Here is a 25,738-nt window from a genome sequence, read left to right on the forward strand (position 1 = left end):
ATAAAAGAGAACCCAACCCAAAAAGTTTGGTTGATTAGTCTGTGGCATTCTGTTAAACTGTTGCTTATGGTGGTCTCTGTGAGCTTCTCAGCGACATTCAGCCAGCCAGGTATCCTGCCTGCAGTAGATGGAATGTGGCAATGGAACGCTGGCTGCGCGTGTCATAATAGGCTCTGAGCCTTTATATACCTGTGCACAGCAGCAGCCACCTTCAGTCTGCTGCTGGACAGCCAGCAGCAGCAGCAGGAGAGGTATGTAATCAGAAGCCCTCCTGCTAAGGGTAGACAGCTGCTCGTTCCACCCCACCCCCCGCCTTAATTGGTTCTCCTCCCTTCCAACGGTGTTGAGGCGGGTGGGAACAGCAGGGGGTGAAGGTGCTGTGTTTAAAGAGGTGGAGTTATGCAGATCTAAAACGCGTGGATTGCAGCAGCAGCAAGCCGAAAAGTGCAGGCATGTAAGGGATCTAGAGGTTGACAACATGTCTTCTTAACGGGAGTCCAGGAGCTCATCTCCACAAATGGACTTTTCAGGATCCTTGGGTGGCTCCGTAGTTTGAAACCAATTCTGGTTATCGCTTCTCGGCCTTTTGGCTAAGATCAAGTGTAGTATCTGTTCTTATCAGTTTAATATCTGATACGTCCCCTATCTGGGGACCATATATTAAATGGATTTTTAGAACAGGGAGATGGAAAAAGAGCTTGCTCTGTCCACTCCACGCATTGACCTGGTATTGCAGTATCTCCAGGACCGGTGCACCCCTTCTTTAATGCAGTTTCTAAAATCAGAAAGAATTGAATTCAATGTTTTTTGTTCATTTTGCTTGTTTGTCGGATTTTGGGATGGACTCTTTGGCTTTGCTTTTCTTCTCCTCATTGGATTTTTCATGTTCAAAGTTGCAGAAGCCAGATTACAAGCTCATTTTGGTTCAACTTCAGCAACTGTGCATTGCATTGCCATGTAATGTGATGCAATGCTATCTTTCTAGCTCTCCCTTTTTACTTCCTTTTGGATAAACAGACATATTAGGCAAGCATTTTGGAGCTTTCACCTAAATAACTACAGGTGGTGAGATAAGCTGCACAATATAATTGACCTTTCAGTATATTGTTGCACACACACCATCTATTTAGCAAATGCCCTTGTTATCAACAGCAGCCTTTTAAACTCACCTGAGCTAACAGGTATGTGCGCTGGTTACTCTGCTGCGCTTAAAATTTCTTTTTTGGTTTGCTACAATGCCTTTTCTGAAACGTTGTCTCCTTCTGCTGGAACACTGACTTCTTTCATTTAATGCCTGCAGACTATAAAAGAGAACCCAACCCAAAAAGTTTGGTTGATTAGTCTGTGGCATTCTGTTAAACTGTTGCTTATGGCGGTCTCTGTGAGCTTCTCAGCGACATTCAGCCAGCCAGGTATCCTGCCTGCAGTAGATGGAATGTGGCAATGGAACGCTGGCTGCGCGTGTCATAATAGGCTCTGAGCCTTTATATACCTGTGCACAGCAGCAGCCACCTTCAGTCTGCTGCTGGACAGCCAGCAGCAGCAGCAGGAGAGGTATGTAATCAGGAGCCCTCCTGCTAAGGGTAGACAGCTGCTCGTTCCACCCCACCCCCCGCCTTAATTGGTTCTCCTCCCTTCCAACGGTGTTGAGGCGGGTGGGAACAGCAGGGGGTGAAGGTGCTGTGTTTAAAGAGGTGGAGTTATGCAGATCTAAAACGCGTGGATTGCAGCAGCAGCAAGCCGAAAAGTGCAGGCATGTAAGGGATCTAGAGGTTGACAACATGTCTTCTTAACGGGAGTCCAGGAGCTCATCTCCACAAATGGACTTTTCAGGATCCTTGGGTGGCTCCGTAGTTTGAAACCAATTCTGGTTATCGCTTCTCGGCCTTTTGGCTAAGATCAAGTGTAGTATCTGTTCTTATCAGTTTAATATCTGATACGTCCCCTATCTGGGGACCATATATTAAATGGATTTTTAGAACAGGGAGATGGAAAAAGAGCTTGCTCTGTCCACTCCACGCATTGACCTGGTATTGCAGTATCTCCAGGACCGGTGCACCCCTTCTTTAATGCAGTTTCTAAAATCAGAAAGAATTGAATTCAATGTTTTTTGTTCATTTTGCTTGTTTGTCGGATTTTGGGATGGACTCTTTGGCTTTGCTTTTCTTCTCCTCATTGGATTTTTCATGTTCAAATTTGCAGAAGCCAGATTACAAGCTCATTTTGGTTCAACTTCAGCAACTGTGCATTGCATTGCCATGTAATGTGATGCAATGCTATCTTTCTAGCTCTCCCTTTTTACTTCCTTTTGGATAAACAGACATATTAGGCAAGCATTTTGGAGCTTTCACCTAAATAACTACAGGTGGTGAGATAAGCTGCACAATATAATTGACCTTTCAGTATATTGTTGCACACACACCATCTATTTAGCAAATGCCCTTGTTATCAACAGCAGCCTTTTAAACTCACCTGAGCTAACAGGTATGTGCGCTGGTTACTCTGCTGCGCTTAAAATTTCTTTTTTGGTTTGCTACAATGCCTTTTCTGAAACGTTGTCTCCTTCTGCTGGAACACTGACTTCTTTCATTTAATGCCTGCAGACTATAAAAGAGAACCCAACCCAAAAAGTTTGGTTGATTAGTCTGTGGCATTCTGTTAAACTGTTGCTTATGGCGGTCTCTGTGAGCTTCTCAGCGACATTCAGCCAGCCAGGTATCCTGCCTGCAGTAGATGGAATGTGGCAATGGAACGCTGGCTGCGCGTGTCATAATAGGCTCTGAGCCTTTATATACCTGTGCACAGCAGCAGCCACCTTCAGTCTGCTGCTGGACAGCCAGCAGCAGCAGCAGCAGGAGAGGTATGTAATCAGGAGCCCTCCTGCTAAGGGTAGACAGCTGCTCGTTCCACCCCACCCCCCGCCTTAATTCGTTCTCCTCCCTTCCAACGGTGTTGAGGCGGGTGGGAACAGCAGGGGGTGAAGGTGCTGTGTTTAAAGAGGTGGAGTTATGCAGATCTAAAACGCGTGGATTGCAGCAGCAGCAAGCCGAAAAGTGCAGGCATGTAAGGGATCTAGAGGTTGACAACATGTCTTCTTAACGGGAGTCCAGGAGCTCATCTCCACAAATGGACTTTTCAGGATCCTTGGGTGGCTCCGTAGTTTGAAACCAATTCTGGTTATCGCTTCTCGGCCTTTTGGCTAAGATCAAGTGTAGTATCTGTTCTTATCAGTTTAATATCTGATACGTCCCCTATCTGGGGACCATATATTAAATGGATTTTTAGAACAGGGAGATGGAAAAAGAGCTTGCTCTGTCCACTCCACGCATTGACCTGGTATTGCAGTATCTCCAGGACCGGTGCACCCCTTCTTTAATGCAGTTTCTAAAATCAGAAAGAATTGAATTCAATGTTTTTTGTTCATTTTGCTTGTTTGTCGGATTTTGGGATGGACTCTTTGGCTTTGCTTTTCTTCTCCTCATTGGATTTTTCATGTTCAAAGTTGCAGAAGCCAGATTACAAGCTCATTTTGGTTCAACTTCAGCAACTGTGCATTGCATTGCCATGTAATGTGATGCAATGCTATCTTTCTAGCTCTCCCTTTTTACTTCCTTTTGGATAAACAGACATATTAGGCAAGCATTTTGGAGCTTTCACCTAAATAACTACAGGTGGTGAGATAAGCTGCACAATATAATTGACCTTTCAGTATATTGTTGCACACACACCATCTATTTAGCAAATGCCCTTGTTATCAACAGCAGCCTTTTAAACTCACCTGAGCTAACAGGTATGTGCGCTGGTTACTCTGCTGCGCTTAAAATTTCTTTTTTGGTTTGCTACAATGCCTTTTCTGAAACGTTGTCTCCTTCTGCTGGAACACTGACTTCTTTCATTTAATGCCTGCAGACTATAAAAGAGAACCCAACCCAAAAAGTTTGGTTGATTAGTCTGTGGCATTCTGTTAAACTGTTGCTTATGGCGGTCTCTGTGAGCTTCTCAGCGACATTCAGCCAGCCAGGTATCCTGCCTGCAGTAGATGGAATGTGGCAATGGAACGCTGGCTGCGCGTGTCATAATAGGCTCTGAGCCTTTATATACCTGTGCACAGCAGCAGCCACCTTCAGTCTGCTGCTGTACAGCCAGCAGCAGCAGCAGCAGCAGGAGAGGTATGTAATCAGGAGCCCTCCTGCTAAGGGTAGACAGCTGCTCGTTCCACCCCACCCCCCGCCTTAATTGGTTCTCCTCCCTTCCAACGGTGTTGAGGCGGGTGGGAACAGCAGGGGGTGAAGGTGCTGTGTTTAAAGAGGTGGAGTTATGCAGATCTAAAACGCGTGGATTGCAGCAGCAGCAAGCCGAAAAGTGCAGGCATGTAAGGGATCTAGAGGTTGACAACATGTCTTCTTAACGGGAGTCCAGGAGCTCATCTCCACAAATGGACTTTTCAGGATCCTTGGGTGGCTCCGTAGTTTGAAACCAATTCTGGTTATCGCTTCTCGGCCTTTTGGCTAAGATCAAGTGTAGTATCTGTTCTTATCAGTTTAATATCTGATACGTCCCCTATCTGGGGACCATATATTAAATGGATTTTTAGAACAGGGAGATGGAAAAAGAGCTTGCTCTGTCCACTCCACGCATTGACCTGGTATTGCAGTATCTCCAGGACCGGTGCACCCCTTCTTTAATGCAGTTTCTAAAATCAGAAAGAATTGAATTCAATGTTTTTTGTTCATTTTGCTTGTTTGTCGGATTTTGGGATGGACTCTTTGGCTTTGCTTTTCTTCTCCTCATTGGATTTTTCATGTTCAAAGTTGCAGAAGCCAGATTACAAGCTCATTTTGGTTCAACTTCAGCAACTGTGCATTGCATTGCCATGTAATGTGATGCAATGCTATCTTTCTAGCTCTCCCTTTTTACTTCCTTTTGGATAAACAGACATATTAGGCAAGCATTTTGGAGCTTTCACCTAAATAACTACAGGTGGTGAGATAAGCTGCACAATATAATTGACCTTTCAGTATATTGTTGCACACACACCATCTATTTAGCAAATGCCCTTGTTATCAACAGCAGCCTTTTAAACTCACCTGAGCTAACAGGTATGTGCGCTGGTTACTCTGCTGCGCTTAAAATTTCTTTTTTGGTTTGCTACAATGCCTTTTCTGAAACGTTGTCTCCTTCTGCTGGAACACTGACTTCTTTCATTTAATGCCTGCAGACTATAAAAGAGAACCCAACCCAAAAAGTTTGGTTGATTAGTCTGTGGCATTCTGTTAAACTGTTGCTTATGGCGGTCTCTGTGAGCTTCTCAGCGACATTCAGCCAGCCAGGTATCCTGCCTGCAGTAGATGGAATGTGGCAATGGAACGCTGGCTGCGCGTGTCATAATAGGCTCTGAGCCTTTATATACCTGTGCACAGCAGCAGCCACCTTCAGTCTGCTGCTGGACAGCCAGCAGCAGCAGCAGGAGAGGTATGTAATCAGGAGCCCTCCTGCTAAGGGTAGACAGCTGCTCGTTCCACCCCACCCCCCGCCTTAATTGGTTCTCCTCCCTTCCAACGGTGTTGAGGCGGGTGGGAACAGCAGGGGGTGAAGGTGCTGTGTTTAAAGAGGTGGAGTTATGCAGATCTAAAACGCGTGGATTGCAGCAGCAGCAAGCCGAAAAGTGCAGGCATGTAAGGGATCTAGAGGTTGACAACATGTCTTCTTAACGGGAGTCCAGGAGCTCATCTCCACAAATGGACTTTTCAGGATCCTTGGGTGGCTCCGTAGTTTGAAACCAATTCTGGTTATCGCTTCTCGGCCTTTTGGCTAAGATCAAGTGTAGTATCTGTTCTTATCAGTTTAATATCTGATACGTCCCCTATCTGGGGACCATATATTAAATGGATTTTTAGAACAGGGAGATGGAAAAAGAGCTTGCTCTGTCCACTCCACGCATTGACCTGGTATTGCAGTATCTCCAGGACCGGTGCACCCCTTCTTTAATGCAGTTTCTAAAATCAGAAAGAATTGAATTCAATGTTTTTTGTTCATTTTGCTTGTTTGTCGGATTTTGGGATGGACTCTTTGGCTTTGCTTTTCTTCTCCTCATTGGATTTTTCATGTTCAAAGTTGCAGAAGCCAGATTACAAGCTCATTTTGGTTCAACTTCAGCAACTGTGCATTGCATTGCCATGTAATGTGATGCAATGCTATCTTTCTAGCTCTCCCTTTTTACTTCCTTTTGGATAAACAGACATATTAGGCAAGCATTTTGGAGCTTTCACCTAAATAACTACAGGTGGTGAGATAAGCTGCACAATATAATTGACCTTTCAGTATATTGTTGCACACACACCATCTATTTAGCAAATGCCCTTGTTATCAACAGCAGCCTTTTAAACTCACCTGAGCTAACAGGTATGTGCGCTGGTTACTCTGCTGCGCTTAAAATTTCTTTTTTGGTTTGCTACAATGCCTTTTCTGAAACGTTGTCTCCTTCTGCTGGAACACTGACTTCTTTCATTTAATGCCTGCAGACTATAAAAGAGAACCCAACCCAAAAAGTTTGGTTGATTAGTCTGTGGCATTCTGTTAAACTGTTGCTTATGGCGGTCTCTGTGAGCTTCTCAGCGACATTCAGCCAGCCAGGTATCCTGCCTGCAGTAGATGGAATGTGGCAATGGAACGCTGGCTGCGCGTGTCATAATAGGCTCTGAGCCTTTATATACCTGTGCACAGCAGCAGCCACCATCAGTCTGCTGCTGGACAGCCAGCAGCAGCAGCAGCAGGAGAGGTATGTAATCAGGAGCCCTCCTGCTAAGGGTAGACAGCTGCTCGTTCCACCCCACCCCCCGCCTTAATTGGTTCTCCTCCCTTCCAACGGTGTTGAGGCGGGTGGGAACAGCAGGGGGTGAAGGTGCTGTGTTTAAAGAGGTGGAGTTATGCAGATCTAAAACGCGTGGATTGCAGCAGCAGCAAGCCGAAAAGTGCAGGCATGTAAGGGATCTAGAGGTTGACAACATGTCTTCTTAACGGGAGTCCAGGAGCTCATCTCCACAAATGGACTTTTCAGGATCCTTGGGTGGCTCCGTAGTTTGAAACCAATTCTGGTTATCGCTTCTCGGCCTTTTGGCTAAGATCAAGTGTAGTATCTGTTCTTATCAGTTTAATATCTGATACGTCCCCTATCTGGGGACCATATATTAAATGGATTTTTAGAACAGGGAGATGGAAAAAGAGCTTGCTCTGTCCACTCCACGCATTGACCTGGTATTGCAGTATCTCCAGGACCGGTGCACCCCTTCTTTAATGCAGTTTCTAAAATCAGAAAGAATTGAATTCAATGTTTTTTGTTCATTTTGCTTGTTTGTCGGATTTTGGGATGGACTCTTTGGCTTTGCTTTTCTTCTCCTCATTGGATTTTTCATGTTCAAAGTTGCAGAAGCCAGATTACAAGCTCATTTTGGTTCAACTTCAGCAACTGTGCATTGCATTGCCATGTAATGTGATGCAATGCTATCTTTCTAGCTCTCCCTTTTTACTTCCTTTTGGATAAACAGACATATTAGGCAAGCATTTTGGAGCTTTCACCTAAATAACTACAGGTGGTGAGATAAGCTGCACAATATAATTGACCTTTCAGTATATTGTTGCACACACACCATCTATTTAGCAAATGCCCTTGTTATCAACAGCAGCCTTTTAAACTCACCTGAGCTAACAGGTATGTGCGCTGGTTACTCTGCTGCGCTTAAAATTTCTTTTTTGGTTTGCTACAATGCCTTTTCTGAAACGTTGTCTCCTTCTGCTGGAACACTGACTTCTTTCATTTAATGCCTGCAGACTATAAAAGAGAACCCAACCCAAAAAGTTTGGTTGATTAGTCTGTGGCATTCTGTTAAACTGTTGCTTATGGCGGTCTCTATGAGCTTCTCAGCGACATTCAGCCAGCCAGGTATCCTGCCTGCAGTAGATGGAATGTGGCAATGGAACGCTGGCTGCGCGTGTCATAATAGGCTCTGAGCCTTTATATACCTGTGCACAGCAGCAGCCACCTTCAGTCTGCTGCTGGACAGCCAGCAGCAGCAGCAGCAGGAGAGGTATGTAATCAGGAGCCCTCCTGCTAAGGGTAGACAGCTGCTCGTTCCACCCCACCCCCCGCCTTAATTGGTTCTCCTCCCTTCCAACGGTGTTGAGGCGGGTGGGAACAGCAGGGGGTGAAGGTGCTGTGTTTAAAGAGGTGGAGTTATGCAGATCTAAAACGCGTGGATTGCAGCAGCAGCAAGCCGAAAAGTGCAGGCATGTAAGGGATCTAGAGGTTGACAACATGTCTTCTTAACGGGAGTCCAGGAGCTCATCTCCACAAATGGACTTTTCAGGATCCTTGGGTGGCTCCGTAGTTTGAAACCAATTCTGGTTATCGCTTCTCGGCCTTTTGGCTAAGATCAAGTGTAGTATCTTTCGAAAAGGCGGTTTTGGATGTTGGCCGCCCTAGTAGATTGATACATTATGCACACTGGGGTTTAGGCGCTTGTTAGTACGCCAGGTGGCTAATATAGTCATCTGGTGGAAAGCATGGCCCCCCAGGATCGACGCCATTGGGCCGGGGAAGATCGAAAGCCCGAAGTGTGAAGTGCCCCAGGAGTGGTGACCCTGGGGTGCCTTAACTCACTGGGATTGGGAACCCCACTTGAGTTTATGGCACATTTGCACAAGCACTTCAAATTTTCTTTCTTCGCACACACCCTTATTCCGGGCCTTCTGGCCTTAGGATGGGGAATTTTTCAATTCCCGGTCGAAGGTCCGGGCAGTATTATACTGTGAAACCTTCACTATTTATTTAATTTCTTTGTCACTGTGTGTCCACTTATTCACGTGTGTCACGTCCTACTAGGATTTTGTCGGGATGCGGTTCCCTTACGGGTTCCTCTCTTGGCAGGTCTAGGGGGGGAGTGTGTGGCCATCAGGTTCCGCTCCCCCCTGAACCCCCCTGGCTCTCCTCTTTCGGGAGGAGAGCGTTGTTGGCTCCCCTCTTCCGGGAGGGGAGCACAGTTTTTGGCTCCCAGTGCCTTGCTCGGGTGAGAACTCGGGCAGGTGCTGGGGGTAAGATTGGGTCGCCTCTGGCTTCGGCTGGAGGTGGCTTTTTGTCCCTGTTCCTCGCTGTGGCCTTTTGGCTCGGAGGGACGGGGAATGGTTTGGGGGACCCTTCTCCTTTTGGAGAGGGTTTCAAGAAGACCAGCATCCTAGTGCACTTTTCTTGTGGCACTTGTCACTTTTTTAAGCGCACTCGGGTTTTGTACACGAATTCGGGCTTTCGATAAAAAAAAAAAAAAAAAATCTGTTCTTATCAGTTTAATATCTGATACGTCCCCTATCTGGGGACCATATATTAAATGGATTTTTAGAACAGGGAGATGGAAAAAGAGCTTGCTCTGTCCACTCCACGCATTGACCTGGTATTGCAGTATCTCCAGGACCGGTGCACCCCTTCTTTAATGCAGTTTCTAAAATCAGAAAGAATTGAATTCAATGTTTTTTGTTCATTTTGCTTGTTTGTCGGATTTTGGGATGGACTCTTTGGCTTTGCTTTTCTTCTCCTCATTGGATTTTTCATGTTCAAAGTTGCAGAAGCCAGATTACAAGCTCATTTTGGTTCAACTTCAGCAACTGTGCATTGCATTGCCATGTAATGTGATGCAATGCTATCTTTCTAGCTCTCCCTTTTTACTTCCTTTTGGATAAACAGACATATTAGGCAAGCATTTTGGAGCTTTCACCTAAATAACTACAGGTGGTGAGATAAGCTGCACAATATAATTGACCTTTCAGTATATTGTTGCACACACACCATCTATTTAGCAAATGCCCTTGTTATCAACAGCAGCCTTTTAAACTCACCTGAGCTAACAGGTATGTGCGCTGGTTACTCTGCTGCGCTTAAAATTTCTTTTTTGGTTTGCTACAATGCCTTTTCTGAAACGTTGTCTCCTTCTGCTGGAACACTGACTTCTTTCATTTAATGCCTGCAGACTATAAAAGAGAACCCAACCCAAAAAGTTTGGTTGATTAGTCTGTGGCATTCTGTTAAACTGTTGCTTATGGCGGTCTCTGTGAGCTTCTCAGCGACATTCAGCCAGCCAGGTATCCTGCCTGCAGTAGATGGAATGTGGCAATGGAACGCTGGCTGCGCGTGTCATAATAGGCTCTGAGCCTTTATATACCTGTGCACAGCAGCAGCCACCTTCAGTCTGCTGCTGGACAGCCAGCAGCAGCAGCAGCAGGAGAGGTATGTAATCAGGAGCCCTCCTGCTAAGGGTAGACAGCTGCTCGTTCCACCCCACCCCCCGCCTTAATTGGTTCTCCTCCCTTCCAACGGTGTTGAGGCGGGTGGGAACAGCAGGGGGTGAAGGTGCTGTGTTTAAAGAGGTGGAGTTATGCAGATCTAAAACGCGTGGATTGCAGCAGCAGCAAGCCGAAAAGTGCAGGCATGTAAGGGATCTAGAGGTTGACAACATGTCTTCTTAACGGGAGTCCAGGAGCTCATCTCCACAAATGGACTTTTCAGGATCCTTGGGTGGCTCCGTAGTTTGAAACCAATTCTGGTTATCGCTTCTCGGCCTTTTGGCTAAGATCAAGTGTAGTATCTGTTCTTATCAGTTTAATATCTGATACGTCCCCTATCTGGGGACCATATATTAAATGGATTTTTAGAACAGGGAGATGGAAAAAGAGCTTGCTCTGTCCACTCCACGCATTGACCTGGTATTGCAGTATCTCCAGGACCGGTGCACCCCTTCTTTAATGCAGTTTCTAAAATCAGAAAGAATTGAATTCAATGTTTTTTGTTCATTTTGCTTGTTTGTCGGATTTTGGGATGGACTCTTTGGCTTTGCTTTTCTTCTCCTCATTGGATTTTTCATGTTCAAAGTTGCAGAAGCCAGATTACAAGCTCATTTTGGTTCAACTTCAGCAACTGTGCATTGCATTGCCATGTAATGTGATGCAATGCTATCTTTCTAGCTCTCCCTTTTTACTTCCTTTTGGATAAACAGACATATTAGGCAAGCATTTTGGAGCTTTCACCTAAATAACTACAGGTGGTGAGATAAGCTGCACAATATAATTGACCTTTCAGTATATTGTTGCACACACACCATCTATTTAGCAAATGCCCTTGTTATCAACAGCAGCCTTTTAAACTCACCTGAGCTAACAGGTATGTGCGCTGGTTACTCTGCTGCGCTTAAAATTTCTTTTTTGGTTTGCTACAATGCCTTTTCTGAAACGTTGTCTCCTTCTGCTGGAACACTGACTTCTTTCATTTAATGCCTGCAGACTATAAAAGAGAACCCAACCCAAAAAGTTTGGTTGATTAGTCTGTGGCATTCTGTTAAACTGTTGCTTATGGCGGTCTCTGTGAGCTTCTCAGCGACATTCAGCCAGCCAGGTATCCTGCCTGCAGTAGATGGAATGTGGCAATGGAACGCTGGCTGCGCGTGTCATAATAGGCTCTGAGCCTTTATATACCTGTGCACAGCAGCAGCCACCTTCAGTCTGCTGCTGGACAGCCAGCAGCAGCAGCAGGAGAGGTATGTAATCAGGAGCCCTCCTGCTAAGGGTAGACAGCTGCTCGTTCCACCCCACCCCCCGCCTTAATTGGTTCTCCTCCCTTCCAACGGTGTTGAGGCGGGTGGGAACAGCAGGGGGTGAAGGTGCTGTGTTTAAAGAGGTGGAGTTATGCAGATCTAAAACGCGTGGATTGCAGCAGCAGCAAGCCGAAAAGTGCAGGCATGTAAGGGATCTAGAGGTTGACAACATGTCTTCTTAACGGGAGTCCAGGAGCTCATCTCCACAAATGGACTTTTCAGGATCCTTGGGTGGCTCCGTAGTTTGAAACCAATTCTGGTTATCGCTTCTCGGCCTTTTGGCTAAGATCAAGTGTAGTATCTGTTCTTATCAGTTTAATATCTGATACGTCCCCTATCTGGGGACCATATATTAAATGGATTTTTAGAACAGGGAGATGGAAAAAGAGCTTGCTCTGTCCACTCCACGCATTGACCTGGTATTGCAGTATCTCCAGGACCGGTGCACCCCTTCTTTAATGCAGTTTCTAAAATCAGAAAGAATTGAATTCAATGTTTTTTGTTCATTTTGCTTGTTTGTCGGATTTTGGGATGGACTCTTTGGCTTTGCTTTTCTTCTCCTCATTGGATTTTTCATGTTCAAAGTTGCAGAAGCCAGATTACAAGCTCATTTTGGTTCAACTTCAGCAACTGTGCATTGCATTGCCATGTAATGTGATACAATGCTATCTTTCTAGCTCTCCCTTTTTACTTCCTTTTGGATAAACAGACATATTAGGCAAGCATTTTGGAGCTTTCACCTAAATAACTACAGGTGGTGAGATAAGCTGCACAATATAATTGACCTTTCAGTATATTGTTGCACACACACCATCTATTTAGCAAATGCCCTTGTTATCAACAGCAGCCTTTTAAACTCACCTGAGCTAACAGGTATGTGCGCTGGTTACTCTGCTGCGCTTAAAATTTCTTTTTTGGTTTGCTACAATGCCTTTTCTGAAACGTTGTCTCCTTCTGCTGGAACACTGACTTCTTTCATTTAATGCCTGCAGACTATAAAAGAGAACCCAACCCAAAAAGTTTGGTTGATTAGTCTGTGGCATTCTGTTAAACTGTTGCTTATGGCGGTCTCTGTGAGCTTCTCAGCGACATTCAGCCAGCCAGGTATCCTGCCTGCAGTAGATGGAATGTGGCAATGGAACGCTGGCTGCGCGTGTCATAATAGGCTCTGAGCCTTTATATACCTGTGCACAGCAGCAGCCACCTTCAGTCTGCTGCTGGACAGCCAGCAGCAGCAGCAGCAGGAGAGGTATGTAATCAGGAGCCCTCCTGCTAAGGGTAGACAGCTGCTCGTTCCACCCCACCCCCCGCCTTAATTGGTTCTCCTCCCTTCCAACGGTGTTGAGGCGGGTGGGAACAGCAGGGGGTGAAGGTGCTGTGTTTAAAGAGGTGGAGTTATGCAGATCTAAAACGCGTGGATTGCAGCAGCAGCAAGCCGAAAAGTGCAGGCATGTAAGGGATCTAGAGGTTGACAACATGTCTTCTTAACGGGAGTCCAGGAGCTCATCTCCACAAATGGACTTTTCAGGATCCTTGGGTGGCTCCGTAGTTTGAAACCAATTCTGGTTATCGCTTCTCGGCCTTTTGGCTAAGATCAAGTGTAGTATCTGTTCTTATCAGTTTAATATCTGATACGTCCCCTATCTGGGGACCATATATTAAATGGATTTTTAGAACAGGGAGATGGAAAAAGAGCTTGCTCTGTCCACTCCACGCATTGACCTGGTATTGCAGTATCTCCAAGACCGGTGCACCCCTTCTTTAATGCAGTTTCTAAAATCAGAAAGAATTGAATTCAATGTTTTTTGTTCATTTTGCTTGTTTATCGGATTTTGGGATGGACTCTTTGGCTTTGCTTTTCTTCTCCTCATTGGATTTTTCATGTTCAAAGTTGAAGAAGCCAGATTACAAGCTCATTTTGGTTCAACTTCAGCAACTGTGCATTGCATTGCCATGTAATGTGATGCAATGCTATCTTTCTAGCTCTCCCTTTTTACTTCCTTTTGGATAAACAGACATATTAGGGAAGCATTTTGGAGCTTTCACCTAAATAACTACAGGTGGTGAGATAAGCTGCACAATATAATTGACCTTTCAGTATATTGTTGCACACACACCATCTATTTAGCAAATGCCCTTGTTATCAACAGCAGCCTTTTAAACTCACCTGAGCTAACAGGTATGTGCGCTGGTTACTCTGCTGCGCTTAAAATTTCTTTTTTGGTTTGCTACAATGCCTTTTCTGAAACGTTGTCTCCTTCTGCTGGAACACTGACTTCTTTCATTTAATGCCTGCAGACTATAAAAGAGAACCCAACCCAAAAAGTTTGGTTGATTAGTCTGTGGCATTCTGTTAAACTGTTGCTTATGGCGGTCTCTGTGAGCTTCTCAGCGACATTCAGCCAGCCAGGTATCCTGCCTGCAGTAGATGGAATGTGGCAATGGAACGCTGGCTGCGCGTGTCATAATAGGCTCTGAGCCTTTATATACCTGTGCACAGCAGCAGCCACCTTCAGTCTGCTGCTGGACAGCCAGCAGCAGCAGCAGCAGGAGAGGTATGTAATCAGGAGCCCTCCTGCTAAGGGTAGACAGCTGCTCGTTCCACCCCACCCCCCGCCTTAATTGGTTCTCCTCCCTTCCAACGGTGTTGAGGCGGGTGGGAACAGCAGGGGGTGAAGGTGCTGTGTTTAAAGAGGTGGAGTTATGCAGATCTAAAACGCGTGGATTGCAGCAGCAGCAAGCCGAAAAGTGCAGGCATGTAAGGGATCTAGAGGTTGACAACATGTCTTCTTAACGGGAGTCCAGGAGCTCATCTCCACAAATGGACTTTTCAGGATCCTTGGGTGGCTCCGTAGTTTGAAACCAATTCTGGTTATCGCTTCTCGGCCTTTTGGCTAAGATCAAGTGTAGTATCTGTTCTTATCAGTTTAATATCTGATACGTCCCCTATCTGGGGACCATATATTAAATGGATTTTTAGAACAGGGAGATGGAAAAAGAGCTTTCTCTGTCCACTCCACGCATTGACCTGGTATTGCAGTATCTCCAGGACCGGTGCACCCCTTCTTTAATGCAGTTTCTAAAATCAGAAAGAATTGAATTCAATGTTTTTTGTTCATTTTGCTTGTTTGTCGGATTTTGGGATGGACTCTTTGGCTTTGCTTTTCTTCTCCTCATTGGATTTTTCATGTTCAAAGTTGCAGAAGCCAGATTACAAGCTCATTTTGGTTCAACTTCAGCAACTGTGCATTGCATTGCCATGTAATGTGATGCAATGCTATCTTTCTAGCTCTCCCTTTTTACTTCCTTTTGGATAAACAGACATATTAGGCAAGCATTTTGGAGCTTTCACCTAAATAACTACAGGTGGTGAGATAAGCTGCACAATATAATTGACCTTTCAGTATATTGTTGCACACACACCATCTATTTAGCAAATGCCCTTGTTATCAACAGCAGCCTTTTAAACTCACCTGAGCTAACAGGTATGTGCGCTGGTTACTCTGCTGCGCTTAAAATTTCTTTTTTGGTTTGCTACAATGCCTTTTCTGAAACGTTGTCTCCTTCTGCTGGAACACTGACTTCTTTCATTTAATGCCTGCAGACTATAAAAGAGAACCCAACCCAAAAAGTTTGGTTGATTAGTCTGTGGCATTCTGTTAAACTGTTGCTTATGGCGGTCTCTGTGAGCTTCTCAGCGACATTCAGCCAGCCAGGTATCCTGCCTGCAGTAGATGGAATGTGGCAATGGAACGCTGGCTGCGCGTGTCATAATAGGCTCTGAGCCTTTATATACCTGTGCACAGCAGCAGCCACCTTCAGTCTGCTGCTGGACAGCCAGCAGCAGCAGCAGCAGGAGAGGTATGTAATCAGGAGCCCTCCTGCTAAGGGTAGACAGCTGCTCGTTCCACCCCACCCCCCGCCTTAATTGGTTCTCCTCCCTTCCAACGGTGTTGAGGCGGGTGGGAACAGCAGGGGGTGAAGGTGCTGTGTTTAAAGAGGTGGAGTTATGCAGATCTAAAACGCGTGGATTGCAGCAGCAGCAAGCCGAAAAGTGCAGGCATGTAAGGGATCTAGAGGTTGACAACATGTCTTCTTAACGGGAGTCCAGGAGCTCATCTCCACAAATGGACTTTTCAGGATCCTTGGGTGGCTCCGTAGTTTGAAACCAATTCTGGTTATCGCTTCTCGGCCTTTTGGCTAAGATCAAGTGTAGTATCTTTCGAAAAGGCGGTTTTGGATGTTGGCCGCCCTAGTAGATTGATACATTATGCACACTGGGGTTTAGGCGCTTGTTAGTACGCCAGGTGGCTAATATAGTCATCTGGTGGAAAGCATGGCCCCCCAGGATCGACGCCATTGGGCCGGGAAAGATCGAAAGCCCGAAGTGTGAAGTGCCCCAGGAGTGGTGACCCTGGGGTGCCTTAACTCACTGGGATTGGGAACCCCACTTGAGTTTATGGCACATTTGCACAAGCACTTCAAATTTTCTTTCTTCGCACACACCCTTATTCCGGGCCTTCTGGCCTTAGGATGGGGAATTTTTCAATTCCCGGTCGAAGGTCCGGGCAGTATTATACTGTGAAACCTTCACTATTTATTTAATTTCTTTGTCACTGTGTGTCCACTTATTCACGTGTGTCACGTCCTACTAGGATTTTGTCGGGATGCGGTTCCCTTACGGGTTCCTCTCTTGGCAGGTCTAGGGGGGGAGTGTGTGGCCATCAGGTTCCGCTCCCCCCTGAACCCCCCTGGCTCTCTTCTTTCGGGAGGAGAGCGTTGTTGGCTCCCCTCTTCCGGGAGGGGAGCACAGTCTTTGGCTCCCAGTGCCTTGCTCGGGTGAGAACTCGGGCAGGTGCTGGGGGTAAGATTGGGTCGCCTCTGGCTTCGGCTGGAGGTGGCTTTTTGTCCCTGTTCCTCGCTGTGGCCTTTTGGCTCGGAGGGACGGGGAATGGTTTGGGGGACCCTTCTCCTTTTGGAGAGGGTTTCAAGAAGACCAGCATCCTAGTGCACTTTTTTTGTGGCACTTGTCACTTTTTTAAGCGCACTCGGGTTTTGTACACGAATTCGGGCTTTCAAAAAAAAAAAATCTGTTCTTATCAGTTTAATATCTGATACGTCCCCTATCTGGGGACCATACATTAAATGGATTTTTAGAACAGGGAGATGGAAAAAGAGCTTGCTCTGTCCACTCCACGCATTGACCTGGTATTGCAGTATCTCCAGGACCGGTGCACCCCTTCTTTAATGCAGTTTCTAAAATCAGAAAGAATTGAATTCAATGTTTTTTGTTCATTTTGCTTGTTTGTCGGATTTTGGGATGGACTCTTTGGCTTTGCTTTTCTTCTCCTCATTGGATTTTTCATGTTCAAAGTTGCAGAAGCCAGATTACAAGCTCATTTTGGTTCAACTTCAGCAACTGTGCATTGCATTGCCATGTAATGTGATGCAATGCTATCTTTCTAGCTCTCCCTTTTTACTTCCTTTTGGATAAACAGACATATTAGGCAAGCATTTTGGAGCTTTCACCTAAATAACTACAGGTGGTGAGATAAGCTGCACAATATAATTGACCTTTCAGTATATTGTTGCACACACACCATCTATTTAGCAAATGCCCTTGTTATCAACAGCAGCCTTTTAAACTCACCTGAGCTAACAGGTATGTGCGCTGGTTACTCTGCTGCGCTTAAAATTTCTTTTTTGGTTTGCTACAATGCCTTTTCTGAAACGTTGTCTCCTTCTGCTGGAACACTGACTTCTTTCATTTAATGCCTGCAGACTATAAAAGAGAACCCAACCCAAAAAGTTTGGTTGATTAGTCTGTGGCATTCTGTTAAACTGTTGCTTATGGCGGTCTCTGTGAGCTTCTCAGCGACATTCAGCCAGCCAGGTATCCTGCCTGCAGTAGATGGAATGTGGCAATGGAACGCTGGCTGCGCGTGTCATAATAGGCTCTGAGCCTTTATATACCTGTGCACAGCAGCAGCCACCTTCAGTCTGCTGCTGGACAGCCAGCAGCAGCAGCAGCAGGAGAGGTATGTAATCAGGAGCCCTCCTGCTAAGGGTAGACAGCTGCTCGTTCCACCCCACCCCCCGCCTTAATTGGTTCTCCTCCCTTCCAACGGTGTTGAGGCGGGTGGGAACAGCAGGGGGTGAAGGTGCTGTGTTTAAAGAGGTGGAGTTATGCAGATCTAAAACGCGTGGATTGCAGCAGCAGCAAGCCGAAAAGTGCAGGCATGTAAGGGATCTAGAGGTTGACAACATGTCTTCTTAACGGGAGTCCAGGAGCTCATCTCCACAAATGGACTTTTCAGGATCCTTGGGTGGCTCCGTAGTTTGAAACCAATTCTGGTTATCGCTTCTCGGCCTTTTGGCTAAGATCAAGTGTAGTATCTGTTCTTATCAGTTTAATATCTGATACGTCCCCTATCTGGGGACCATATATTAAATGGATTTTTAGAACAGGGAGATGGAAAAAGAGCTTGCTCTGTCCACTCCACGCATTGACCTGGTATTGCAGTATCTCCAAGACCGGTGCACCCCTTCTTTAATGCAGTTTCTAAAATCAGAAAGAATTGAATTCAATGTTTTTTGTTCATTTTGCTTGTTTATCGGATTTTGGGATGGACTCTTTGGCTTTGCTTTTCTTCTCCTCATTGGATTTTTCATGTTCAAAGTTGAAGAAGCCAGATTACAAGCTCATTTTGGTTCAACTTCAGCAACTGTGCATTGCATTGCCATGTAATGTGATGCAATGCTATCTTTCTAGCTCTCCCTTTTTACTTCCTTTTGGATAAACAGACATATTAGGGAAGCATTTTGGAGCTTTCACCTAAATAACTACAGGTGGTGAGATAAGCTGCACAATATAATTGACCTTTCAGTATATTGTTGCACACACACCATCTATTTAGCAAATGCCCTTGTTATCAACAGCAGCCTTTTAAACTCACCTGAGCTAACAGGTATGTGCGCTGGTTACTCTGCTGCGCTTAAAATTTCTTTTTTGGTTTGCTACAATGCCTTTTCTGAAACGTTGTCTCCTTCTGCTGGAACACTGACTTCTTTCATTTAATGCCTGCAGACTATAAAAGAGAACCCAACCCAAAAAGTTTGGTTGATTAGTCTGTGGCATTCTGTTAAACTGTTGCTTATGGCGGTCTCTGTGAGCTTCTCAGCGACATTCAGCCAGCCAGGTATCCTGCCTGCAGTAGATGGAATGTGGCAATGGAACGCTGGCTGCGCGTGTCATAATAGGCTCTGAGCCTTTATATACCTGTGCACAGCAGCAGCCACCTTCAGTCTGCTGCTGGACAGCCAGCAGCAGCAGCAGCAGGAGAGGTATGTAATCAGGAGCCCTCCTGCTAAGGGTAGACAGCTGCTCGTTCCACCCCACCCCCCGCCTTAATTGGTTCTCCTCCCTTCCAACGGTGTTGAGGCGGGTGGGAACAGCAGGGGGTGAAGGTGCTGTGTTTAAAGAGGTGGAGTTATGCAGATCTAAAACGCGTGGATTGCAGCAGCAGCAAGCCGAAAAGTGCAGGCATGTAAGGGATCTAGAGGTTGACAACATGTCTTCTTAACGGGAGTCCAGGAGCTCATCTCCACAAATGGACTTTTCAGGATCCTTGGGTGGCTCCGTAGTTTGAAACCAATTCTGGTTATCGCTTCTCGGCCTTTTGGCTAAGATCAAGTGTAGTATCTGTTCTTATCAGTTTAATATCTGATACGTCCCCTATCTGGGGACCATATATTAAATGGATTTTTAGAACAGGGAGATGGAAAAAGAGCTTTCTCTGTCCACTCCACGCATTGACCTGGTATTGCAGTATCTCCAGGACCGGTGCACCCCTTCTTTAATGCAGTTTCTAAAATCAGAAAGAATTGAATTCAATGTTTTTTGTTCATTTTGCTTGTTTGTCGGATTTTGGGATGGACTCTTTGGCTTTGCTTTTCTTCTCCTCATTGGATTTTTCATGTTCAAAGTTGCAGAAGCCAGATTACAAGCTCATTTTGGTTCAACTTCAGCAACTGTGCATTGCATTGCCATGTAATGTGATGCAATGCTATCTTTCTAGCTCTCCCTTTTTACTTCCTTTTGGATAAACAGACATATTAGGCAAGCATTTTGGAGCTTTCACCTAAATAACTACAGGTGGTGAGATAAGCTGCACAATATAATTGACCTTTCAGTATATTGTTGCACACACACCATCTATTTAGCAAATGCCCTTGTTATCAACAGCAGCCTTTTAAACTCACCTGAGCTAACAGGTATGTGCGCTGGTTACTCTGCTGCGCTTAAAATTTCTTTTTTGGTTTGCTACAATGCCTTTTCTGAAACGTTGTCTCCTTCTGCTGGAACACTGACTTCTTTCATTTAATGCCTGCAGACTATAAAAGAGAACCCAACCCAAAAAGTTTGGTTGATTAGTCTGTGGCATTCTGTTAAACTGTTGCTTATGGCGGTCTCTGTGAGCTTCTCAGCGACATTCAGCCAGCCAGGTATCCTGCCTGCAGTAGATGGAATGTGGCAATGGAACGCTGGCTGCGCGTGTCATAATAGGCTCTGAGCCTTTATATACCTGTGCACAGCAGCAGCCACCTTCAGTCTGCTGCTGGACAGCCAGCAGCAGCAGCAGCAGGAGAGGTATGTAATCAGGAGCCCTCCTGCTAAGGGTAGACAGCTGCTCGTTCCACCCCACCCCCCGCCTTAATTGGTTCTCCTCCCTTCCAACGGTGTTGAGGCGGGTGGGAACAGCAGGGGGTGAAGGTGCTGTGTTTAAAGAGGTGGAGTTATGCAGATCTAAAACGCGTGGATTGCAGCAGCAGCAAGCCGAAAAGTGCAGGCATGTAAGGGATCTAGAGGTTGACAACATGTCTTCTTAACGGGAGTCCAGGAGCTCATCTCCACAAATGGACTTTTCAGGATCCTTGGGTGGCTCCGTAGTTTGAAACCAATTCTGGTTATCGCTTCTCGGCCTTTTGGCTAAGATCAAGTGTAGTATCTTTCGAAAAGGCGGTTTTGGATGTTGGCCGCCCTAGTAGATTGATACATTATGCACACTGGGGTTTAGGCGCTTGTTAGTACGCCAGGTGGCTAATATAGTCATCTGGTGGAAAGCATGGCCCCCCAGGATCGACGCCATTGGGCCGGGAAAGATCGAAAGCCCGAAGTGTGAAGTGCCCCAGGAGTGGTGACCCTGGGGTGCCTTAACTCACTGGGATTGGGAACCCCACTTGAGTTTATGGCACATTTGCACAAGCACTTCAAATTTTCTTTCTTCGCACACACCCTTATTCCGGGCCTTCTGGCCTTAGGATGGGGAATTTTTCAATTCCCGGTCGAAGGTCCGGGCAGTATTATACTGTGAAACCTTCACTATTTATTTAATTTCTTTGTCACTGTGTGTCCACTTATTCACGTGTGTCACGTCCTACTAGGATTTTGTCGGGATGCGGTTCCCTTACGGGTTCCTCTCTTGGCAGGTCTAGGGGGGGAGTGTGTGGCCATCAGGTTCCGCTCCCCCCTGAACCCCCCTGGCTCTCTTCTTTCGGGAGGAGAGCGTTGTTGGCTCCCCTCTTCCGGGAGGGGAGCACAGTCTTTGGCTCCCAGTGCCTTGCTCGGGTGAGAACTCGGGCAGGTGCTGGGGGTAAGATTGGGTCGCCTCTGGCTTCGGCTGGAGGTGGCTTTTTGTCCCTGTTCCTCGCTGTGGCCTTTTGGCTCGGAGGGACGGGGAATGGTTTGGGGGACCCTTCTCCTTTTGGAGAGGGTTTCAAGAAGACCAGCATCCTAGTGCACTTTTTTTGTGGCACTTGTCACTTTTTTAAGCGCACTCGGGTTTTGTACACGAATTCGGGCTTTCAAAAAAAAAAAATCTGTTCTTATCAGTTTAATATCTGATACGTCCCCTATCTGGGGACCATACATTAAATGGATTTTTAGAACAGGGAGATGGAAAAAGAGCTTGCTCTGTCCACTCCACGCATTGACCTGGTATTGCAGTATCTCCAGGACCGGTGCACCCCTTCTTTAATGCAGTTTCTAAAATCAGAAAGAATTGAATTCAATGTTTTTTGTTCATTTTGCTTGTTTGTCGGATTTTGGGATGGACTCTTTGGCTTTGCTTTTCTTCTCCTCATTGGATTTTTCATGTTCAAAGTTGCAGAAGCCAGATTACAAGCTCATTTTGGTTCAACTTCAGCAACTGTGCATTGCATTGCCATGTAATGTGATGCAATGCTATCTTTCTAGCTCTCCCTTTTTACTTCCTTTTGGATAAACAGACATATTAGGCAAGCATTTTGGAGCTTTCACCTAAATAACTACAGGTGGTGAGATAAGCTGCACAATATAATTGACCTTTCAGTATATTGTTGCACACACACCATCTATTTAGCAAATGCCCTTGTTATCAACAGCAGCCTTTTAAACTCACCTGAGCTAACAGGTATGTGCGCTGGTTACTCTGCTGCGCTTAAAATTTCTTTTTTGGTTTGCTACAATGCCTTTTCTGAAACGTTGTCTCCTTCTGCTGGAACACTGACTTCTTTCATTTAATGCCTGCAGACTATAAAAGAGAACCCAACCCAAAAAGTTTGGTTGATTAGTCTGTGGCATTCTGTTAAACTGTTGCTTATGGCGGTCTCTGTGAGCTTCTCAGCGACATTCAGCCAGCCAGGTATCCTGCCTGCAGTAGATGGAATGTGGCAATGGAACGCTGGCTGCGCGTGTCATAATAGGCTCTGAGCCTTTATATACCTGTGCACAGCAGCAGCCACCTTCAGTCTGCTGCTGGACAGCCAGCAGCAGCAGCAGCAGGAGAGGTATGTAATCAGGAGCCCTCCTGCTAAGGGTAGACAGCTGCTCGTTCCACCCCACCCCCCGCCTTAATTGGTTCTCCTCCCTTCCAACGGTGTTGAGGCGGGTGGGAACAGCAGGGGGTGAAGGTGCTGTGTTTAAAGAGGTGGAGTTATGCAGATCTAAAACGCGTGGATTGCAGCAGCAGCAAGCCGAAAAGTGCAGGCATGTAAGGGATCTAGAGGTTGACAACATGTCTTCTTAACGGGAGTCCAGGAGCTCATCTCCACAAATGGACTTTTCAGGATCCTTGGGTGGCTCCGTAGTTTGAAACCAATTCTGGTTATCGCTTCTCGGCCTTTTGGCTAAGATCAAGTGTAGTATCTGTTCTTATCAGTTTAATATCTGATACGTCCCCTATCTGGGGACCATATATTAAATGGATTTTTAGAACAGGGAGATGGAAAAAGAGCTTGCTCTGTCCACTCCACGCATTGACCTGGTATTGCAGTATCTCCAGGACCGGTGCACCCCTTCTTTAATGCAGTTTCTAAAATCAGAAAGAATTGAATTCAATGTTTTTTGTTCATTTTGCTTGTTTGTCGGATTTTGGGATGGACTCTTTGGCTTTGCTTTTCTTCTCCTCATTGGATTTTTCATGTTCAAAGTTGCAGAAGCCAGATTACAAGCTCATTTTGGTTCAACTTCAGCAACTGTGCATTGCATTGCCATGTAATGTGATGCAATGCTATCTTTCTAGCTCTCCCTTTTTACTTCCTTTTGGATAAACAGACATATTAGGCAAGCATTTTGGAGCTTTCACCTAAATAACTACAGGTGGTGAGATAAGCTGCACAATATAATTGACCTTTCAGTATATTGTTGCACACACACCATCTATTTAGCAAATGCCCTTGTTATCAACAGCAGCCTTTTAAACTCACCTGAGCTAACAGGTATGTGCGCTGGTTACTCTGCTGCGCTTAAAATTTCTTTTTTGGTTTGCTACAATGCCTTTTCTGAAACGTTGTCTCCTTCTGCTGGAACGCTGACTTCTTTCATTTAATGCCTGCAGACTATAAAAGAGAACCCAACCCAAAAAGTTTGGTTGATTAGTCTGTGGCATTCTGTTAAACTGTTGCTTATGGCGGTCTCTGTGAGCTTCTCAGCGACATTCAGCCAGCCAGGTATCCTGCCTGCAGTAGATGGAATGTGGCAATGGAACGCTGGCTGCGCGTGTCATAATAGGCTCTGAGCCTTTATTTACCTGTGCACAGCAGCAGCCACCTTCAGTCTGCTGCTGGACAGCCAGCAGCAGCAGCAGCAGGAGAGGTATGTAATCAGGAGCCCTCCTGCTAAGGGTAGACAGCTGCTCGTTCCACCCCACCCCCCGCCTTAATTGGTTCTCCTCCCTTCCAACGGTGTTGAGGCGGGTGGGAACAGCAGGGGGTGAAGGTGCTGTGTTTAAAGAGGTGGAGTTATGCAGATCTAAAACGCGTGGATTGCAGCAGCAGCAAGCCGAAAAGTGCAGGCATGTAAGGGATCTAGAGGTTGACAACATGTCTTCTTAACGGGAGTCCAGGAGCTCATCTCCACAAATGGACTTTTCAGGATCCTTGGGTGGCTCCGTAGTTTGAAACCAATTCTGGTTATCGCTTCTCGGCCTTTTGGCTAAGATCAAGTGTAGTATCTGTTCTTATCAGTTTAATATCTGATACGTCCCCTATCTGGGGACCATATATTAAATGGATTTTTAGAACAGGGAGATGGAAAAAGAGCTTGCTCTGTCCACTCCACGCATTGACCTGGTATTGCAGTATCTCCAGGACCGGTGCACCCCTTCTTTAATGCAGTTTCTAAAATCAGAAAGAATTGAATTCAATGTTTTTTGTTCATTTTGCTTGTTTGTCGGATTTTGGGATGGACTCTTTGGCTTTGCTTTTCTTCTCCTCATTGGATTTTTCATGTTCAAAGTTGCAGAAGCCAGATTACAAGCTCATTTTGGTTCAACTTCAGCAACTGTGCATTGCATTGCCATGTAATGTGATGCAATGCTATCTTTCTAGCTCTCCCTTTTTACTTCCTTTTGGATAAACAGACATATTAGGCAAGCATTTTGGAGCTTTCACCTAAATAACTACAGGTGGTGAGATAAGCTGCACAATATAATTGACCTTTCAGTATATTGTTGCACACACACCATCTATTTAGCAAATGCCCTTGTTATCAACAGCAGCCTTTTAAACTCACCTGAGCTAACAGGTATGTGCGCTGGTTACTCTGCTGCGCTTAAAATTTCTTTTTTGGTTTGCTACAATGCCTTTTCTGAAACGTTGTCTCCTTCTGCTGGAACACTGACTTCTTTCATTTAATGCCTGCAGACTATAAAAGAGAACCCAACCCAAAAAGTTTGGTTGATTAGTCTGTGGCATTCTGTTAAACTGTTGCTTATGGCGGTCTCTGTGAGCTTCTCAGCGACATTCAGCCAGCCAGGTATCCTGCCTGCAGTAGATGGAATGTGGCAATGGAACGCTGGCTGCGCGTGTCATAATAGGCTCTGAGCCTTTATATACCTGTGCACAGCAGCAGCCACCTTCAGTCTGCTGCTGGACAGCCAGCAGCAGCAGCAGGAGAGGTATGTAATCAGGAGCCCTCCTGCTAAGGGTAGACAGCTTCTCGTTCCACCCCACCCCCCGCCTTAATTGGTTCTCCTCCCTTCCAACGGTGTTGAGGCGGGTGGGAACAGCAGGGGGTGAAGGTGCTGTGTTTAAAGAGGTGGAGTTATGCAGATCTAAAACGCGTGGATTGCAGCAGCAGCAAGCCGAAAAGTGCAGGCATGTAAGGGATCTAGAGGTTGACAACATGTCTTCTTAACGGGAGTCCAGGAGCTCATCTCCACAAATGGACTTTTCAGGATCCTTGGGTGGCTCCGTAGTTTGAAACCAATTCTGGTTATCGCTTCTCGGCCTTTTGGCTAAGATCAAGTGTAGTATCTGTTCTTATCAGTTTAATATCTGATACGTCCCCTATCTGGGGACCATATATTAAATGGATTTTTAGAACAGGGAGATGGAAAAAGAGCTTGCTCTGTCCACTCCACGCATTGACCTGGTATTGCAGTATCTCCAGGACCGGTGCACCCCTTCTTTAATGCAGTTTCTAAAATCAGAAAGAATTGAATTCAATGTTTTTTGTTCATTTTGCTTGTTTGTCGGATTTTGGGATGGACTCTTTGGCTTTGCTTTTCTTCTCCTCATTGGATTTTTCATGTTCAAAGTTGCAGAAGCCAGATTACAAGCTCATTTTG

General features: G+C 45.7%; 16 non-coding genes and 5 pseudogenes across 16 annotated transcripts; all 21 read left to right on the forward strand.

Annotated features, from left to right (window-relative positions):
- The first annotated feature begins 570 nt into the window (after window positions 1-570).
- On the forward strand, window positions 571-761 carry LOC141178230 (U2 spliceosomal RNA). Its single transcript, XR_012254535.1, has one exon. It is a non-coding gene; the product is annotated as a U2 spliceosomal RNA (small nuclear RNA).
- A 1,112-nt stretch (window positions 762-1,873) lies between these two features.
- LOC141178232 (U2 spliceosomal RNA) lies at window positions 1,874-2,064 on the forward strand. Its single transcript, XR_012254536.1, has one exon. It is a non-coding gene; the product is annotated as a U2 spliceosomal RNA (small nuclear RNA).
- A 1,115-nt stretch (window positions 2,065-3,179) lies between these two features.
- LOC141178233 (U2 spliceosomal RNA) lies at window positions 3,180-3,370 on the forward strand. The gene has a single exon (XR_012254537.1). It is a non-coding gene; the product is annotated as a U2 spliceosomal RNA (small nuclear RNA).
- A 1,118-nt stretch (window positions 3,371-4,488) lies between these two features.
- Window positions 4,489-4,679, forward strand: LOC141178234 (U2 spliceosomal RNA). Its single transcript, XR_012254538.1, has one exon. It is a non-coding gene; the product is annotated as a U2 spliceosomal RNA (small nuclear RNA).
- A 1,112-nt stretch (window positions 4,680-5,791) lies between these two features.
- LOC141178235 (U2 spliceosomal RNA) lies at window positions 5,792-5,982 on the forward strand. The gene has a single exon (XR_012254539.1). It is a non-coding gene; the product is annotated as a U2 spliceosomal RNA (small nuclear RNA).
- A 1,115-nt stretch (window positions 5,983-7,097) lies between these two features.
- Window positions 7,098-7,288, forward strand: LOC141178236 (U2 spliceosomal RNA). The gene has a single exon (XR_012254540.1). It is a non-coding gene; the product is annotated as a U2 spliceosomal RNA (small nuclear RNA).
- A 1,115-nt stretch (window positions 7,289-8,403) lies between these two features.
- LOC141178131 (U2 spliceosomal RNA) lies at window positions 8,404-8,495 on the forward strand (annotated as a pseudogene).
- A 794-nt stretch (window positions 8,496-9,289) lies between these two features.
- LOC141177917 (U2 spliceosomal RNA) lies at window positions 9,290-9,474 on the forward strand. The gene has a single exon (XR_012254432.1). It is a non-coding gene; the product is annotated as a U2 spliceosomal RNA (small nuclear RNA).
- Window positions 9,475-10,589: 1,115 nt separating this feature from the next.
- Window positions 10,590-10,780, forward strand: LOC141178237 (U2 spliceosomal RNA). The gene has a single exon (XR_012254541.1). It is a non-coding gene; the product is annotated as a U2 spliceosomal RNA (small nuclear RNA).
- Window positions 10,781-11,892: 1,112 nt separating this feature from the next.
- On the forward strand, window positions 11,893-12,083 carry LOC141178238 (U2 spliceosomal RNA). Its single transcript, XR_012254542.1, has one exon. It is a non-coding gene; the product is annotated as a U2 spliceosomal RNA (small nuclear RNA).
- Window positions 12,084-13,198: 1,115 nt separating this feature from the next.
- Window positions 13,199-13,389, forward strand: LOC141177509 (U2 spliceosomal RNA). The gene has a single exon (XR_012254097.1). It is a non-coding gene; the product is annotated as a U2 spliceosomal RNA (small nuclear RNA).
- A 1,115-nt stretch (window positions 13,390-14,504) lies between these two features.
- LOC141177599 (U2 spliceosomal RNA) lies at window positions 14,505-14,695 on the forward strand. The gene has a single exon (XR_012254179.1). It is a non-coding gene; the product is annotated as a U2 spliceosomal RNA (small nuclear RNA).
- Window positions 14,696-15,810: 1,115 nt separating this feature from the next.
- LOC141178133 (U2 spliceosomal RNA) lies at window positions 15,811-15,902 on the forward strand (annotated as a pseudogene).
- A 794-nt stretch (window positions 15,903-16,696) lies between these two features.
- On the forward strand, window positions 16,697-16,872 carry LOC141177950 (U2 spliceosomal RNA; annotated as a pseudogene).
- Window positions 16,873-17,987: 1,115 nt separating this feature from the next.
- Window positions 17,988-18,178, forward strand: LOC141177510 (U2 spliceosomal RNA). The gene has a single exon (XR_012254098.1). It is a non-coding gene; the product is annotated as a U2 spliceosomal RNA (small nuclear RNA).
- Window positions 18,179-19,293: 1,115 nt separating this feature from the next.
- Window positions 19,294-19,484, forward strand: LOC141177600 (U2 spliceosomal RNA). Its single transcript, XR_012254180.1, has one exon. It is a non-coding gene; the product is annotated as a U2 spliceosomal RNA (small nuclear RNA).
- Window positions 19,485-20,599: 1,115 nt separating this feature from the next.
- LOC141178134 (U2 spliceosomal RNA) lies at window positions 20,600-20,691 on the forward strand (annotated as a pseudogene).
- A 794-nt stretch (window positions 20,692-21,485) lies between these two features.
- On the forward strand, window positions 21,486-21,661 carry LOC141177952 (U2 spliceosomal RNA; annotated as a pseudogene).
- Window positions 21,662-22,776: 1,115 nt separating this feature from the next.
- Window positions 22,777-22,967, forward strand: LOC141178239 (U2 spliceosomal RNA). The gene has a single exon (XR_012254543.1). It is a non-coding gene; the product is annotated as a U2 spliceosomal RNA (small nuclear RNA).
- A 1,115-nt stretch (window positions 22,968-24,082) lies between these two features.
- On the forward strand, window positions 24,083-24,273 carry LOC141178240 (U2 spliceosomal RNA). Its single transcript, XR_012254544.1, has one exon. It is a non-coding gene; the product is annotated as a U2 spliceosomal RNA (small nuclear RNA).
- Window positions 24,274-25,385: 1,112 nt separating this feature from the next.
- Window positions 25,386-25,576, forward strand: LOC141178243 (U2 spliceosomal RNA). The gene has a single exon (XR_012254546.1). It is a non-coding gene; the product is annotated as a U2 spliceosomal RNA (small nuclear RNA).
- The last annotated feature ends 162 nt before the right edge of the window (window positions 25,577-25,738 follow it).

The sequence above is a fragment of the Phyllobates terribilis genome, unplaced genomic scaffold, assembly GCF_046119375.1.
Source record: "Phyllobates terribilis strain yellow unplaced genomic scaffold, ASM4611937v1 Scaffold_27__1_contigs__length_16484149, whole genome shotgun sequence".
Taxonomy (NCBI): domain Eukaryota; kingdom Metazoa; phylum Chordata; class Amphibia; order Anura; family Dendrobatidae; genus Phyllobates; species Phyllobates terribilis.